We start from the raw sequence: 15,628 nt of genomic DNA, 5'->3' as shown, positions 1-15,628 counted from the left end.
GTCCATGTGTCTGGAGTTCATTTGCAATGGCTGGAGGCCCTGGCGTGCCCATTCTCTCTGTCTGTCTGTCTCTTTCTCTGTCAAATAAATAGATGAAAATTTGAAAAAAAATATTTATTAGCGAGAACAGGTGTACTAGGGCCACTTGCTGCTGCAGACAAATTCTGGATGCATGTGGCACTTTGTGCATCTGGTATTACATGAGTACTGGGAACGTGAACATGGGCCAGCAGGCGTTGCAAACAAGTCACTTTCTTTACCACTGAGCCATCTCACCAGCGTCCCCCCCCTCATCCCCTTCCTCTCCCCTGAAGTAGGGTGTTGCTGTAGCCCAGGCTGACCTGGAATTCACTATGTAGTCTCAGGGTGGCCTCAAACTCACGGTGCTCCTTCTCCTTCTGCCTCCAAGTGCTGAGATTAAAGGCGTGCTCCACGTTTTTAATGGCCTTTCTGACTTGCTTCTGTAACCCTTGGTTACTCACTAATTCTCACTTTTCGTTTTTAGGGCTGCCTCACCATGCTCCCACTGTTCCTGAAAAGGCTAATGTGCTTTCTCCTTCCTTTCCCCCTCCCCGCCCCAGGCATCCTTGGGAGCCTGCTGCTCTGTCCTTTCCTGCATTATCTGATGTTTCTCATTAGGCTTTGACCCACCCCAAATGTCCTGCATTTCTCTAGGGGCTCTGCCCTGCATGGCTGTGGTAGGCTCATGCCTAGCTGACACGTTGAAGAAACTCCTTCTGAAAAGACAGGCATGGGCTGGAGAGATGGCTTAGTGGTTAAGCACTTGCCTGTGAAGCCTAAGGACCCCGGTTCGAGGCTCCATTCCCCAGGACCCACATTAGCCAGATGCACAAGGGGGCACACATGTCTGGAGTTCGTTTGCAGTGGCCACCTGGCGCACCCATCCCCCCCCCCCCCCCGTTGCTCTCACTCTCTCTGTTGCTCTCAGTTAAATAAATGAATAAATAAAATTTTTAAAAAAAGATTAAACAAAAAGACAGGCATTTCAAATTGTTAAGTTACGATGAAGACACTGACTTTCATGAACACACTCAGGCTTTACACTTCGTGTTTAGCATAATGCAAAAATATTCTTTTATTTGAACCAATATGGTCTTAAACTGGCTCCAGTCTCCTAAGAGAGATGATGGTCTCGTGTGTCTTTCAGTCTTCCTCCTCTTCATAGCCATTTTTTTTACATGCTTTACCCCACCTCAGGAGATCCTGAATTTGTAGCATGCATGCCATTCACAAATGAACCTTCTAGGTGGCAGTGTGGAGTTCTTAGCTATGTGTTCATTTTTCATGTATAATTGGTCAGATTGCCCACTGCTAATTTATATGGTTCTGAACCAATGGGGCCATTACAGGGAAGGGGGCTTTATGCTAGACTGGAAAGTGAAAGGACTTTGGAGCCACACCTGCCTGGGTTCAAGGACAGTCCCTGCCATACTTGATTTCATCACTTTGTTTTCTCTTTGGGGCTCTGTTTTCCTGTGGTGTTAAGAGGTCCAAGGAATCAAGAGAAAGGTGGTTAGAGCCTCCTGTCTCTTCTGTTCCCCTGTAGCCAGTGACCGCTTCGTGTGCACATCAGTGTCCTCTCCCCGCATGCTGGTGGGTGCTTACTGCTCTGTAAGAGGGCTGAAAACCAGGCTCCCTCCTACGTTGCCACCTCCAAGCCTGTCTTGTGTAGAGGTCATGCAGAAAGTGAGTGGTTTTGTGGAGATTAGTGGTCATTTGTGTAAATCTCTTAGCTGACCCTAACACAACAACAGGTGTTTAGTTAACAATTATGTGTTTTGATGATTTTGTAACTCGATACTTGCTTTCATAATTACCGGTGGACTGCACCTGCTCTCTCAGCTCGCTGTGTTTTCTGCAGCCTCGGTGGCTCTCGGTGTTGGGAATGTAAGATCTGCCTGTTGTGGACTTTCACTTGTTATTTGTAAAACAAAGCAACTTTTCTAGAGCGAGTGAGGAAGCCATGGTAATGGGGTGTTCTTAATGAAATGCTAATGAAGTGATAGCTGGGTTTCACAAACCAGGGTGAGTAATGACTTGGTATGACATGGTATGGTGTCAGCATTAATACCAAAAGCTTATCCAGCCTGGTGGGACCCATACTTGGAGGGTTTGTTTCTTTTGGGAAAATGAGGTGAGAAGTGAATATAGTGTAAGTTAGGAAAGCCATTTGTTACATTTAAGTGAAGTCTAGATACCACCTAGACCACTAGAATTTTATGTGTAAATAAAATAGAACAAAATAAGCTGAGTGTGGTGGTGCATGCCTTTAATCCCAGGACTCGGGAGGCAGAAACATGAGGATCACCATGAGTTCGAGGCCACCCTGAGACTACATAATGAATTCCAGGTCAGCCTGGGCTAGAGTGAGACCTTACCTGGAAGAACAAAATAAAAACACAAAGAGAACAAAATAGTAAGTTCTTTATGGGCAGAACAGTAGCGTGGGGATGGTGGGAAAAGCCCCCGAGAGAGAATATATAGAAGCCCTTGTCTTCATCTCTCATCTTCTACCTCGGTTTCTCCTATTGTACTTGAGCAGAGTTGTTCTGAGATCCTTCCAACCCTGAAAACTGCCAGCTCTTTGGATCCGTATAGCCTAAGATGTTTAGAATGGAATTTGCCTTCTCGGAGCTCACACGTCCCTGTCCCAAGCAGTTGGGTCTGTTGCCATGTAACCATTTGAAATGTTGCGTAGACTTTCTGGCTCTTCAAAACATCTTGTGTGAATTTCTGTTTACCTAAATTGGCATACTGTGTGTTTATATATCTTTTTCAGAAATATTTCTTGTGGGGGTACTCCAGATGTTGGTGAAGACACTGTTATTTTTTAAGTCTAGGTAATAATTTATTAAATAATTTAGTGTCATGTTTTTACTTTGCTATGGATCCAGTCCTGGGCCTTGTACCCAATGGGCAAGCATTCTACCACTGAGATCCAGCCCTGGGCCTTGTACCCGGTGGGCAAGCATTCTGCCACTGAGATCCAGCCCTGGGCCTTGTACCCGGTGGGCAAGCATTCTACCACTGAGATCCAGCCCTGGGCCTTGTACCCGGTGGGCAAGCATTCTGCCACTGAGATCCAGCCCTGGGCCTTGAACCTGATGGGCAAGCATTCTACCACTGAGATCCAGCCCTGGGCCTTGTACCCGGTGGGCAAGCATTCTGCCACTGAGATCCAGCCCTGGGCCTTGTACCCGGTGGGCAAGCATTCTGCCACTGAGATCCAGCCCTGGGCCTTGTACCCGGTGGGCAAGCATTCTACCACTGAGATCCAGCCCTGGGCCTTGTACCCGGTGGGCAAGCATTCTGCCACTGAGATCCAGCCCTGGGCCTTGTACCCGGTGGGCAAGCATTCTGCCACTGAGATCCAGCCCTGGGCCTTGAACCCGGTGGGCAAGCATTCTGCCACTGAGATCCAGCCCTGGGCCTTGTACCCGGTGGGCAAGCATTCTGCCACTGAGATCCAGCCCTGGGCCTTGAACCCGGTGGGCAAGCATTCTGCCACTGAGATCCAGCCCTGGGCCTTGAACCTGATGGGCAAGCATTCTACCACTGAGATCCAGCCCTGGGCCTTGAACCCGGTGGGCAAGCATTCTACCACTGAGATCCAGCCCTGGGCCTTGAACCTGATGGGCAAGCATTCTACCACTGAGATCCAGCCCTGGGCCTTGAACACGATGGGCAAGCATTCTGCCACTGAGATCCAGCCCTGGGCCTTGTACCCGGTGGGCAAGCATTCTGCCACTGAGATCCAGCCCTGGGCCTTGAACGCGATGGGCAAGCATTCTGCCACTGAGATCCAGCCCTGGGCCTTGAACACGATGGGCAAGCATTCTACCACTGAGATCCAGCCCTGGGCCTTGAACACGATGGGCAAGCATTCTACCACTGAGATCCAGCCCTGGGCCTTGAACCTGATGGGCAAGCATTCTACCACTGAGATCCAGCCCTGGGCCTTGAACACGATGGGCAAGCATTCTACCACTGAGATCCAGCCCTGGGCCTTGAACCTGATGGGCAAGCATTCTGCCACTGAGATCCAGCCCTGGGCCTTGAACCTGATGGGCAAGATTCTACCACTGAGCTGTACCCCAGCCCTTTTAGTTGTGCTGTGTTGCGTTTTCTGAGACAGTCTCACTATGTAGACCAGGCTGCTGGAACTCTGTCGCCCAGGTTGGCTGTCCAGCCTTACCTTTCCAGGTACTGGGAGTACAGGCGAGTACTATCATACCTGACTCACACTTTTACCTTAAGATTGATGGATAACAAACAAGATGGTCTTGTTAAGGTAATGCCCTACCCATAGAAGTATATATGGAGCAAGGAAGGAATAGAGAGAAGGAACGGTTGGTTGGTGGTAGGTGTGTAAGGGCAGAACATCCAGAGTACGCAACTCTCAATGGTAAAAGATGACTACATGTTTCCACGCTGAATTAGTGAAGGGAATAACATGACACCAAGGAATCCCGAGCCACATGATGCACAGGGCAAGTTAGGAGTGGTATGTGTTGTTGCATGGTGGGAGCCGTGGGAGGAAGTAAACGGTGACAGTTGAATTGTGGGTCGGTTTCTGGAAGTCCCTTATACACCATGGAGAACCTCTGAAAGGCTTGAAGCAGAAGGATGTAGTCGGGTTTATATTTTAAGGACGGAAGAACAGCTAGGTTGGGGAGGGCTGAAATGTAAGACTCATTTAGGGAAGTGTTCTGTTACAGAAGATGGGGAGTCTCTACCAAGAGCTGCTATGCAAGTAAAGGAGGAGCAGAAAAGCTACCAGCAATTCCCTTAGGAGGTAAATTTGAAGCCACTTACTAATTGTTCTAATTTTGCCTGTGTTCAAGACGGGGGTGTGGTGCTGTTTAACAGAGGGGTAACAGGCTTTGGTTGGAAGCTGACTTGATTTAATGTGTTTGTTGTTGAGGTTTCTGGCGGAGACCTAGATGTGAAAGGGTGGAGGTGGAGATTGGTCATTACTGTCTGGGGGAGGGTAAGGGTTGGGAGGGAGCAGTGGTGGGTGCTGTGAGTGTCCTTGTGTGTGAGAGCCAGGGTTCTGGGATGGGGAAGAGGTGGTGGGCTGAGGAGTCGATGGAACAAGGAAGTGGAGACAACGATAACGTGGGTTACTGCTGTGCTTTTTTTCATATTTTATCTTCATGACTTGGCTTGTCCAGGTTTCAAAGTCTGCCTCATTCCCAATGTGTGGTTAAATCTCTGTATACTTTACATCAAGGGCCTGTGATTTTCCAAAGCGAATGCAGCTTTATTAAACACATTGAACAGTCTCTTTTCCTATTTCCTGAGTCCTTTATATTGTTTCTTGCCTACCATAAGATTGTTTTTCCCCTCTCATAAATTATATCCTGTCACCTGGTTATCTAAGTGCTTTATCTTTTATATATTCTCTGATGTAAGTGGAAACCATAGCTCTGGTTAGCTTCTTAATAGAATAATGTGGTTTTGTGGAAAGTTAAGAATCCATAATTAAGGGCCTCAGAATCTGCCTACATACCCTTTTAGTGCTTTGTTAATATTACTGCATATCCTACCGGTTGAAAGAAGAGTTCATGTCATTAGCTGTCTAAAGGTAGTCTTGGGAATGCTAACTACTGGGGACTAGAAGAGCTTGTCATTTTTTCATCTTCTTGCATTTGATAAAGAATATAACTGCAGCTGGGTGTGGTGGTGCACGCCTTTAATCCTAGCACTCGGGAGGTAGAGCTAGGAGGATCTCCAAGAGTTTGAGGCTACCTTGAGACTACATTGTGAATTCCAGGTCAGCCTAGGCTAGAGGGAGACCCTATAACTGTACATCCTGGCTAGAATTTGTCTTGGAGGTCACTTTTACATCCACAGGCTAAAATTTAAATTTGTAGGTACACATTTATGGCAATACAAATAGTGGAAAAGAAATGTGATATCTGAGAAAGGTGTTTAATAACTGAAGTTACTGGGAAAGTTTGAGAGTGGGTAAGTCTAATAAGATAGGGCTTCAGCTGGGCGTGGTGGCGCACGCCTTTAATCCCAGCACTCGGGAGGCAGAGGTAGGAGGATCGCCATGAGTTCAAGGCCACCCTGAAACTACAGAGTTAATTCCAGGTCAGCCTGGACCAGAGTGAGACCCTACCTCGAAAAAAAAACAACAACAAAAAAAAGATAGGGCTTCAGAATCAAATTCAAAATTTAACAATTCTTGGTCCATAGGAAAGAGTTTGTGTTAATGAAGATCACCAAAAGACATTTTTAGAAAGTGATCAGCAAGAATTTACTAATCAAGATCAGGGGCAGGGGCAGGGGCATGTGCCATATGTTAGAGGATACAGAACTGGCAGGTACTTGACCCTTTGCTTCTAATCCCCCCTCCCCCCCCGGATGTAGGGCCTACTCTAGCTCAGGCTGACCTGGAATTCGTGATGTTGTCTCAGGCTGGCCCCAAACTCACAGTGGTCCTCCTACCTCAGCCCCCGAGGGCTGGGATTAAAGGTGGGCCCAACACGCCTGATCATCTTAAACAGTCCCTCTTCTACTGTCGTTACTGCTCAGTTAACAGTACTTACTAAGCATCTTGGAGTACACATGGATTTGTTTCATGGGGACACTTAGCCCTCTGATGTTGACTGTGCATTTTATGGTGTGTTTTGACTATTTTTTTGTGTCAGAAAAATTAATCACTACTGTTTAAATTTTCAAAGATGTGATTCCAAAATGGTTTAAGTTTGATTTTGCCCTGTGTGCAGTAACCATCGATGCCAGGAGCTCCCTGTCGGTGAGCTTCTTACTGTGAGCTTGGAAAGGAGCAGGGCCCTCAATGGATGTGGTGATCACAGATGAAAACTATAAGCCTTAGAATGGCTTTAGCAAGGAAACCGTTTGGGCCTGGAGTTTTCTCTGTGGGAAGGTTTTTCTTTTTTAAAATATTTTATTTTTATTTATTTATTTATTTGACAGAAAGGCAGTTAGGGACAGGGGGTTGGTGGGTAGAAAGAGAGAGAGAGAATGGGTGTGCCAGGGCCTCCAGCCGCTGCAAAGGAACTCCAGGCGCATGTGCCCCGTTGTGCATCTGGCTTAACATGGGTCCTAGAGGATCGAACCTGGTTCATTTGGCTTTGCAGGCAAGTGCCTTAATCACTAAGCCACCCCCAGGTCTTATTCATTCATTCATTCATTCATTCATTCTACTTAGTTAATTTATTTCTCAGTGTTGAGCATCATGTACATGCCAAGCTTATGCACCTTTCCACTTTAATCCCAAACCTGTGGGTTTTCGTAGTGGATTTAGTATCTCATATATATATGTATGTCTTACACTTGCCACATTTCTGTTTTCTCTGATGTCAGTTTTGGTAGGTTATTACCATAGTTATACAACTTAGAATGTCAGCCATGTTCTTTTCCTTCTTTCTTTTAAAAATTTTATTTGTTTGAGAGAAAGAGGGAAAGAGTGCCTGTGTGTATGCATGTGTGTATGGGCGGGCATGCCAGACTCTTGTCACTGCAATTGAACTCCAGACACATGCGCCACTTTGTGCATCTGCCTTCACGTGGGTACTGGGGAATCGAACCCAGGATGGTAGCCTTTGTTAGCAAGTGCCTTGAATGGCTAAGCTATCTTCCCAGCTCCCTCTTGTTTTTAAAATTTAATCATATTCTCTCTTGTTTTATTTTGTTTTGGTTTTCTGAGCTGACCTGGAATTGACTGTGTAGTCTCAGGGTGTCCTCAAACTCTCGGCGATCCTCCTACCTCTGCCTCCTGAGTGCTGGGATTAAAGGCGTGCATTGCCACACACACACCAGGCACAATTATATTCTTTATTTAAAATATATTCTAAAAATCTTTTACTTTTATTTATTTGACAGAGAAAGGGGGGAGAGAGAGAGAGCACGCACGGTTGCGCACCAGGGCCTCCAGCCACTGCAAATGAACTCCAGATGTGTGCACCAGGGCATGTACAGCCCCATGTGCATCTGGCTAATGTGGGTCCCGGGGAATTGAACCTGGTCCTTTGGCTTTGCAAGAAAACTCCTTAACCGCTAAGCTGTCCCTCCAGCCCTCAATTATATTCTTGATCTGAATTATATTCATGGTCTCCCCAAAGGTGTGTGCTATGGCCTGGAGAGGTATCTCAGTGGCTAAAGGCTCTTGCTTACAAAGGTTTGCTAATAAACATACAGCTCTTGTCCTCCCTGTTATAGTAGCAGCTCAGTGTTCAGGAGCAAATACAATGTTTGAATTAATTCAGTCTTCACAACAGCCCTGTGAGACAAGTGCCATTGTGTGGACAAAGCAAAGGAAATAGAGCTAGATGAAGCCATTTACCTGTTCCTGCATGGTGGTGCAGGCCTTGAATCCCACCTGGGGAAGCAAAGGTAGGGTGATCACTGTGAGTTAGTTCAAGGCCAGCCTGAGACTATGGCTACAGAATGAGCTCCAGGTCAGCCTAGGCCAGAGTGAGACCCTACCTTGGGTTGGAGAGATGGCTTAGTGGTTAAGCACTTGCCTGTGAAGCTTAAGGACCCCGGTTTGAGGCTCAAATCCCCAGGACCCATGTAAGCCAGATGCACAAGGTGGCGCATGCATCTAGAATTCGTTTGCAGTGGCTGGAGGCCCTGGTGCGCCCATTCTCTCTGTCACTCTCAAATAAATAAAAATAAACAAAAAAAATTTAAAAAGCAAAAATAAATAAGAAAATAAAAAACTTTAAGTAGGTTTACCAGTTCCTTACCTAGGTCAGTGAGCTTTGAGCCCAGGTAGCGTGGCTTCAGAGCCTGTACTTTAAATGCTTTATTTTCCTGCTTCCTGGAAATTATTCTTCCAATTAGGCTAAGGCCTAAAATTCCCAAAGGTTGGATTCTTGCCTCTGTACTGATTTTTCCCTCGAGCCTTCTCAATAGGTGTAAATGTTCTGAAGTCCTTCCTTGTGTCTTTGGTTGCTTCTGCTGGTCAGACCAAGTAATGGTTATGTGGTGAAGTGGCCATTTTTCCTTAAGAAAACAGCTTTCCTTTGTTCCCTCTGCTCCAATCACTGTGCATGAAGGGTAACTTGACATTGCCTTTGTGTTACTCCTAAATGCTAACATTGCTTCTAGATCTTTCCCATCCCCAGCCCCTCCCTGTAGAGGAGGAGAGGGCTATGTCATTCTGCTCCACCCAAGGCACTGTCCCTGAGTCAGTTCCCTAAGTTTATATTCTCTCTGTGCCACTTCCCTCCCCGCCCTGCCCTTAAGCGTTCCAGAGAAGAGGCTCCCTGTGTCCAGATGTGTTCCCCTGCAGTTTGGCCACATGCCACATTTGCTGCCCATTTGTGGTCAGTCAGCTTGGTAGAGCTCACAGAAGACTCAAGAAATCCCAAAGGCCAGAGCATGGATCTGGAGTGCGAAATCACTGCTCAGGGTTTGAATATGTAATTGGCCTCTGGGTCCAAAAGTTCTCTGACCAACTGATTGTTTCCTTGCCATCATTCTCCAAATCTTAGGATATACGAAGTAGTTACATAGCATTTATAATATACTAGGTGTTACAGGTAATCTATGCATGATTTAAAGTGTACCATAAAATGTGTGTACAGTTAGGCAAGTAGTCCTTTGTTACTCTTTTTGAGATAGGGTATCGTGATCCTCCTGCCTCTGCCTCCCCAGTGCTGGGATTAAAGGCTTGTGCCACCCACCCGGCTTCTACATCTTAACTGTTGACTTTATCCTTGCTCTTTAGGAAATTTAGTCTTTTTTTTTTTTTTTTTTTTGCATGGAGAGTACTGTGTATAAATCTGCATAAGGCCTATATAATTTTATTATGCATTTGTGTGTATATTGTACTAAGTTCACCCAAATAATTTATTTCTTACATAATTACATATTCTTCCCACTCTTTTGCTAATAATTTACCATCTCTTCTGCAAGAGTTCTTTCTTAAGGGATTTGGAAGTTCTTAGCCTTAATTTTAATGTACAAAAGAGGGTTTTTACTTAGGGAGAAATTATTTGCTTTATTTACGAGCTCTAGTACTTCTGGCCTAACTGCTTGCAAGGTCATTCAGTGTTTCCAGTACACCTAATCATTTGACAGTTGTGACTGGTCTGCTGCGGTCCCTGCGTGCGCCCACCCCGCTGGAGAGAGGAGGGAGGAGGGAAGAGGGAGGAGAGCCAGTTCTCCCTTCTGTCTCCAGCCCTCCCCGCAGAGGCTGCAGCAGGTTTCACGGGATAGGTTACTCTCTGGTCTCCTGCCTTCAGTTTAACTTTGGGCATGAACATGTAGTTTTTAGTGGTGCAGTGCTTCTGGAAAAGTCTATCAAGAAAATGGATGACAAAGTAATTGGGAAATAGTGCCTGTGGCCTGTAGACGAGGGTCTTATTTCTGGCCCTTGGCCTTCGTACAGTTTTTTTTTTTCTTCCCCTGAGCGATAGAAATGAGGAGTCACCATTGGTTGGTCCTCCAGGGAGAAAGCTCATTGCAATACAGTAGAGCACGCTTAGCAGGAAAAGCAGGGAAACAAGTGTCCTCGGTGTGGAGCTCTCTCGCAGACTGGAATGCCAGAGGCTAGAGTTTGGCAAGCCAACAAGAAGCAGGTCATTTCCACAAGGTAGTTGGCTGCTGACCAATATTTAAAGCCAAGCTTGATCTGTAAGTGAAAACCTGCTAAAATCTGCTATCCAGTGACTTCTGGGGTGGGAGTTCCCCTGCCGAGTGCGGAGAAGGTAAGGGACTGAGAGTGAAAACAGTCACGGTACTGAATAGAGGGAGAGGATGGAGAAAAGAGAGTTGGATGGGCCTGGCAAGGAGCAGCGAGCTGAGAGAGTAAGGATGACACATTCAAGAAAGATGCATGTGCGTAAAAATAGGACTGCTTATAATTATCTGGAAAGTTGGAGAGCAAGTTTTTTTTTTTTTAATGTATTTTTTACTAAAACAAAAGTATTAGAGAAGATATTTCTGGACTTTTAGCAGTATAGATTATAAGTGATTTGGTATGTTAAGGGCAGTTTTGAACTACTGTGAGATTGCCTTTTCTGCAGAAATTAAGGCCTTTAGAGTAGAGCTCTGCCTGGACTAATATTTAGTGCTGAATCTTCTTTTTGAGGGACTTTTCTTTTTTTCTCTTATAAAAGTTATATTTTGTTAAGATTAGGCAGTAGAAGGTGCGGGAAAGGTGGGTGGGTGTTTTATGAGTGCTGTTCTTAATAACACTGTGGGGAATCTGCTCGGTACTTTTCTAGAAAGGGTGGAACTGAAGCTAGTTGAGGAGTGAGCTAATCAGTGGCAGTGTGGTTAGGCTGTGTCACAGCTCTGAGGTCCGCACTGACACCTGCCCAGGCTGCAGCCAGGGTCGGTTGCCTGCACTTGTTCTGAATGGCGGTTTTAGGGGAGGAGCACTGTTAATCTCTGAGCAGACTCGAATGTAGGTCAGGTATGCATTAATTACTGAGACCAGCTCTGCCAGGGCTTCGTTTTACTAATAAAAGGTCATAGGTACTCAGACACAGTGTAATGCAGTGACAGGTTTGTCAGTGTTTCCTCGTTAGCTTTATATGGCCAAAATTCTTTTAAAATTCAAATTATAAGAGGTTTAAGTTTTTTTGTAGCATTAGCTGACTTAAATTGTGGTGTTCAAAGCAGTAATTTCAGCTTTTATAGGTCACAAAAAGCCAAAGTTGGTATTCTTTCACAGATTTATACACAATGGTTCTTATAGAAATCACCTAATTCACTAGGTTAAAGCTTCTGGGATGTCACAGACAGGGTGGCAAACCTCCTCTAAGCCATGGCTTGCCTGTGGGGGCGAGGGTGCTTGTCTGCCAGTGCCTGCCCAGCGGTGTGAGGGCCTGTGCGCTGTCTGTACACAGTGAGCTCGATGACCGTTGCAGTGTTTACACCTCTATTTTTGGATTCTAAGATTTAATATCAACTATCTTCACTTTTGGATTCACTGCTACTTTTCCAATTTTGGATAGTGCAATACAGTCGTCTCCGTGTGAAATATCATGTCCCTGTGATGTTTTGTACAGGTAACAGACGCTAGATAATTAAGCAGTCCTGTTACCATTACACTCGGGAAACAAGATGGCTCTTCTTTTTTTATTAATTTATTTGAGAGCGACAGACACAGAGAGAAAGACAGATAGAGGGAGAGAGAGAGAATGGGCGCACCAGGGCTTCCAGCCTCTGCAAACAAACTCCAGACGCGTGCGCCCCCTTGTGCATCTGGCTAACGTGGGACCTGGGGAACCAAGCCTCGAACCGGGGTCCTTAGGCTTCACAGGCAAGCGCTTAACTGCTAAGCCATTTCTCCAGCCCAAATGGCTCTTCTTTTGAAGAAAGTTGAATCTTGCAGTAGAAGCTTCCTGGTAGCAGAGGGTCAGAAGTGGAGTGTGGTAATGTGGAAAGGTGGGCATGGCTCTATTCCAGAGGCTTGGCAGGCTCAAAAGAGAAACTTAATCTAGAAAACAGTGGGCAGGAAAGTTGGAGGGGGTTTTAACAGAAGGTGAAATATAAATGGTATTTTTCTGTTTCTTTTTCCGGTTCCTACAAAGAAAGTCTTTGCTCCTGTAAGGAGCATGAGATTGAAAGATTTAAAGAAGGATGGGAAGTAGTTTGAGGACTGTTGTCCCAATCTTGTCAGTGGGGCAAAGGAAGAAGAGGAGACCATGTAAATAAATTCTTGCTGGGCGTGGTAACACACACCTTTCATCCCAGAGGCAGAGGTAGGAGCATCGCTGTGAGTTCGAGGCCACCCTGAGAGTATATAGTGAATTCCAGGTCAGCCTGGGCCTGAGTGAGACTCTACCTTGAAAAACCAACCAAACAAAGAAAAGAATCTTCTATATTTGTTTCTACATGTCCATCACAGAGAAGGAAAAATTACCTATACTTTCATTATTTCAGTTTCTGTTGCCATTTTTGGCCAATTTCCTTGTAGTCTATTGTTTCCCTAAAAATTTAAAGTTTAAATATACTTGCAATAAAAATTGAAGGATAGGTTTTGGGCAGTGAATATCTGGTGAATGTAATAGTTGTATAAATTACATATGCATCACCTCAGTGAAGTTTTAAAAATTACTTACTTTTGCCGGGTGTGGTGGCACACGCCTTTAATCCCAGCATTCGGGAGGCAGAGGTAGGAGGATCACCGTGAATTCAAGGCCACCCTGAGACTCCATAGTGAATTCCAGGTCAGCCTGGACCAGAGTGAGACCCTACCTCGAAAAATAAAAAACAAACAAACAAACAAAAATTTACTTTTGTTTATTTATTTGCAAACAGAGATAGGGGATGGGAGTACCAGGAACTTTTGCCACTGTAAACAAATTCCAGATGTATGTGCTACTCAGAGCTTCTGGCTTTATGTGGTACTGGGGAAGTGAACCCCTGTTTCCAGGCTTTGTAGGCAAGTGTCTTTAACACTGAACAATCTCTCCAGCCTCTCAGCGAGATGATTTTTTTTTCCCTTCTTCCTTTTGGGTTTTCAAGGTAGGGTCTCACTCTAGCCCCGGCTGACCTGGAATTCACTAGTCTCAGGGTGGCCTCAAACTCATGGCAATCCTCCTGCCTCTGCCTCTCTGGTGCTGGGATCAAAGGCGGCCTTCTCAGTGAGATCTTTAACAGTCCCATCACCTCGAAAACTTCCTTTGTGTCCCTTTTACTACATCTTGCTAAACATTTTTCCTGAACTCACTTTATACATCATTTTTTATTGCTTTGAAACTTTTTAAAAACATTGGGCTATGAGTATGGTTCCATGTAATTAAATATCCTTAAAAATATTCTTCAAAATGCTCTTAATGACTGCTATTATTTAGTTGTACCGTTGTTCACTGAGCTATTTTCTGTTTTGGCAAGTTTTTTTTTTTTTTTTTTAAACTGCTGGAGCTCACTTTGTGGCCTAGACTGGCTTGAAGCTCAAAGTGATCCTCTTACCTCAGCCTCCCAAGTGCTGGAATTAAAGGCATGTATGTTCCACCATGCTCGGCCTTATTTGTCTGTTTTGGGATATTTAAACAATTTATCCTAAATTTCCCCTGTTATAAGTGACTTGTTGAAAAATTGCTTGTGGCTTGTAAAGGATGAGCCAAGGGTGTCCGAGGACAAGCAAACCGATTGAAATTTTCCAGAGAAAAGACAGGGTCAGTGAGTATGAGATTGGTTTGACTAAACTTAGGCTGACAGTGCAATGTTTAAGCTGTTCCCGCTGGAAGGAAAGGAATTAAGGCTGTCCCTGTATTCTGACCCCACCTGCCTCGGTGGAGAAACTGAAAGAAAACCAAGTATGGGACTAGAACAGCTGAGGATAGAGTCTTTCTCTGCCTTGACTTCTGGTGGTAATTTTTTTTTGGGGGGGGGGCAAGAATTGTATTGTGAGATTTATTGAGTGAGTATGGTTGATAAGGTATTTATTAGGTGAGTGTGGTTGCTAAGGTATGAGCAGTGTAAGCCCCCACAAGTGCAGAGCCCGCCGCTTGTCCAGGGGACCACAATTGGGGGTCTATCTGAGAGACCCCACAGCCATCGGGGATGAGCCACTTCTCAGCTACCGTATCTTCAAACTCATCTGCATTAAACTCGGTGAAGCCCCACTTTGACATGTGGATCTTCTGTCGGCCAGGAAACTTGAACTTGGCTCTGAAGGGTCTCCATCACATGCTCTTTCTGGTTTTTTGAGGTAGGGTTTACTCTAGTTGAGGCTGACCTGGAATTCCCATGTAGTCTCAGGGTGGCCTAGAACACATGGCGATCCTCCTACCTCTGCCTCCCGAGTGCTGGGATTGAGGGCGTGTGCCACCACACCCGTCTACATGCTCTTTCTTCTGCAGCGTGGTGTGGATGGACATGATATCCTGGAATATGAACCCTAGTCATTATGCCCTGCTTGGGGCTTTCCAGAAGCACCCCAGATGTCTTTCTGGAGCCTAGATTGGGAATAGCATGAGATCAGAAATACGGGGAATCCACTAAAAACTGTCTCCCAGGTCCCTAAGGGCCATCTATATAAGCAACAGGTTACTACATTGCCAAGGAGCCTGCTGTTTCCAGACACTGCCCACTGGCCACCGTGAGGAAAAGAACTTGCTCAGCTTAATTGGCTGCAGACTGATGCTAATTAAAAAAATATTTATTTTATTTTATTTATTTGCACAGGGGGAGAGGGAAAGAGGGAGGGAGGGAGGGAGAGAGAATATGGGCACGCCAGGGCCCCTAGCTACTGCAAATGAACTCCAGATGCATGTGCCACTTTGTGCATCTGGCTTTATGTGGGTACTGGGGAGTCAAACAATGGTCCTTAGGCTTTGTAGGCACATGACTTAACCAGTGGATAATTTTTACTTTATTTTATTTTTTGGTTTTTCAAGGTAGGGTTTCACTCTAGCCCAGGCTGACCTGGCATTCACTATGTAGTCTCAGGCTGGCCTCGAACTCATGGTGATCCTCCTACCTCTGCCTCCCGTGTGCTGGGATTAAAGGTGTGTGCCACCACGCCCGGCTTGACTGGATAATTTTTAAAAAGATGTGTATACTTGTTCATTGGATCTTGAATGTGTTTTCTTTTTCTACTTTGCCTCATACTAAAGTAGCTGGTTCTAGTTCTGAGAAAGAAAGCTGATATCGACTTTTCATTTTT

At 45.4% G+C, this 15,628-nt stretch overlaps 1 protein-coding gene and 1 non-coding gene across 3 annotated transcripts in view; one reads left to right on the top strand and one right to left on the bottom strand.

The window, feature by feature from the left end:
- Ppp2r5e (protein phosphatase 2 regulatory subunit B'epsilon) overlaps positions 1 to 15,628 on the top strand; it is a 185,536-nt gene that overhangs the window by 105,963 nt on the left and 63,945 nt on the right. The window lies entirely within an intron of this gene.
- On the bottom strand, positions 14,966 to 15,098 carry LOC123462589. Its single transcript, XR_006638384.1, has one exon. It is a non-coding gene; the product is annotated as a small nucleolar RNA SNORA70 (small nucleolar RNA).

This window comes from Jaculus jaculus, chromosome 7, assembly GCF_020740685.1.
Source record: "Jaculus jaculus isolate mJacJac1 chromosome 7, mJacJac1.mat.Y.cur, whole genome shotgun sequence".
Classification (NCBI taxonomy): domain Eukaryota; kingdom Metazoa; phylum Chordata; class Mammalia; order Rodentia; family Dipodidae; genus Jaculus; species Jaculus jaculus.
The sequence above is the reverse complement of the archived record's forward strand: the minus strand, read 5'-3'. Positions and strand labels throughout refer to the sequence as shown.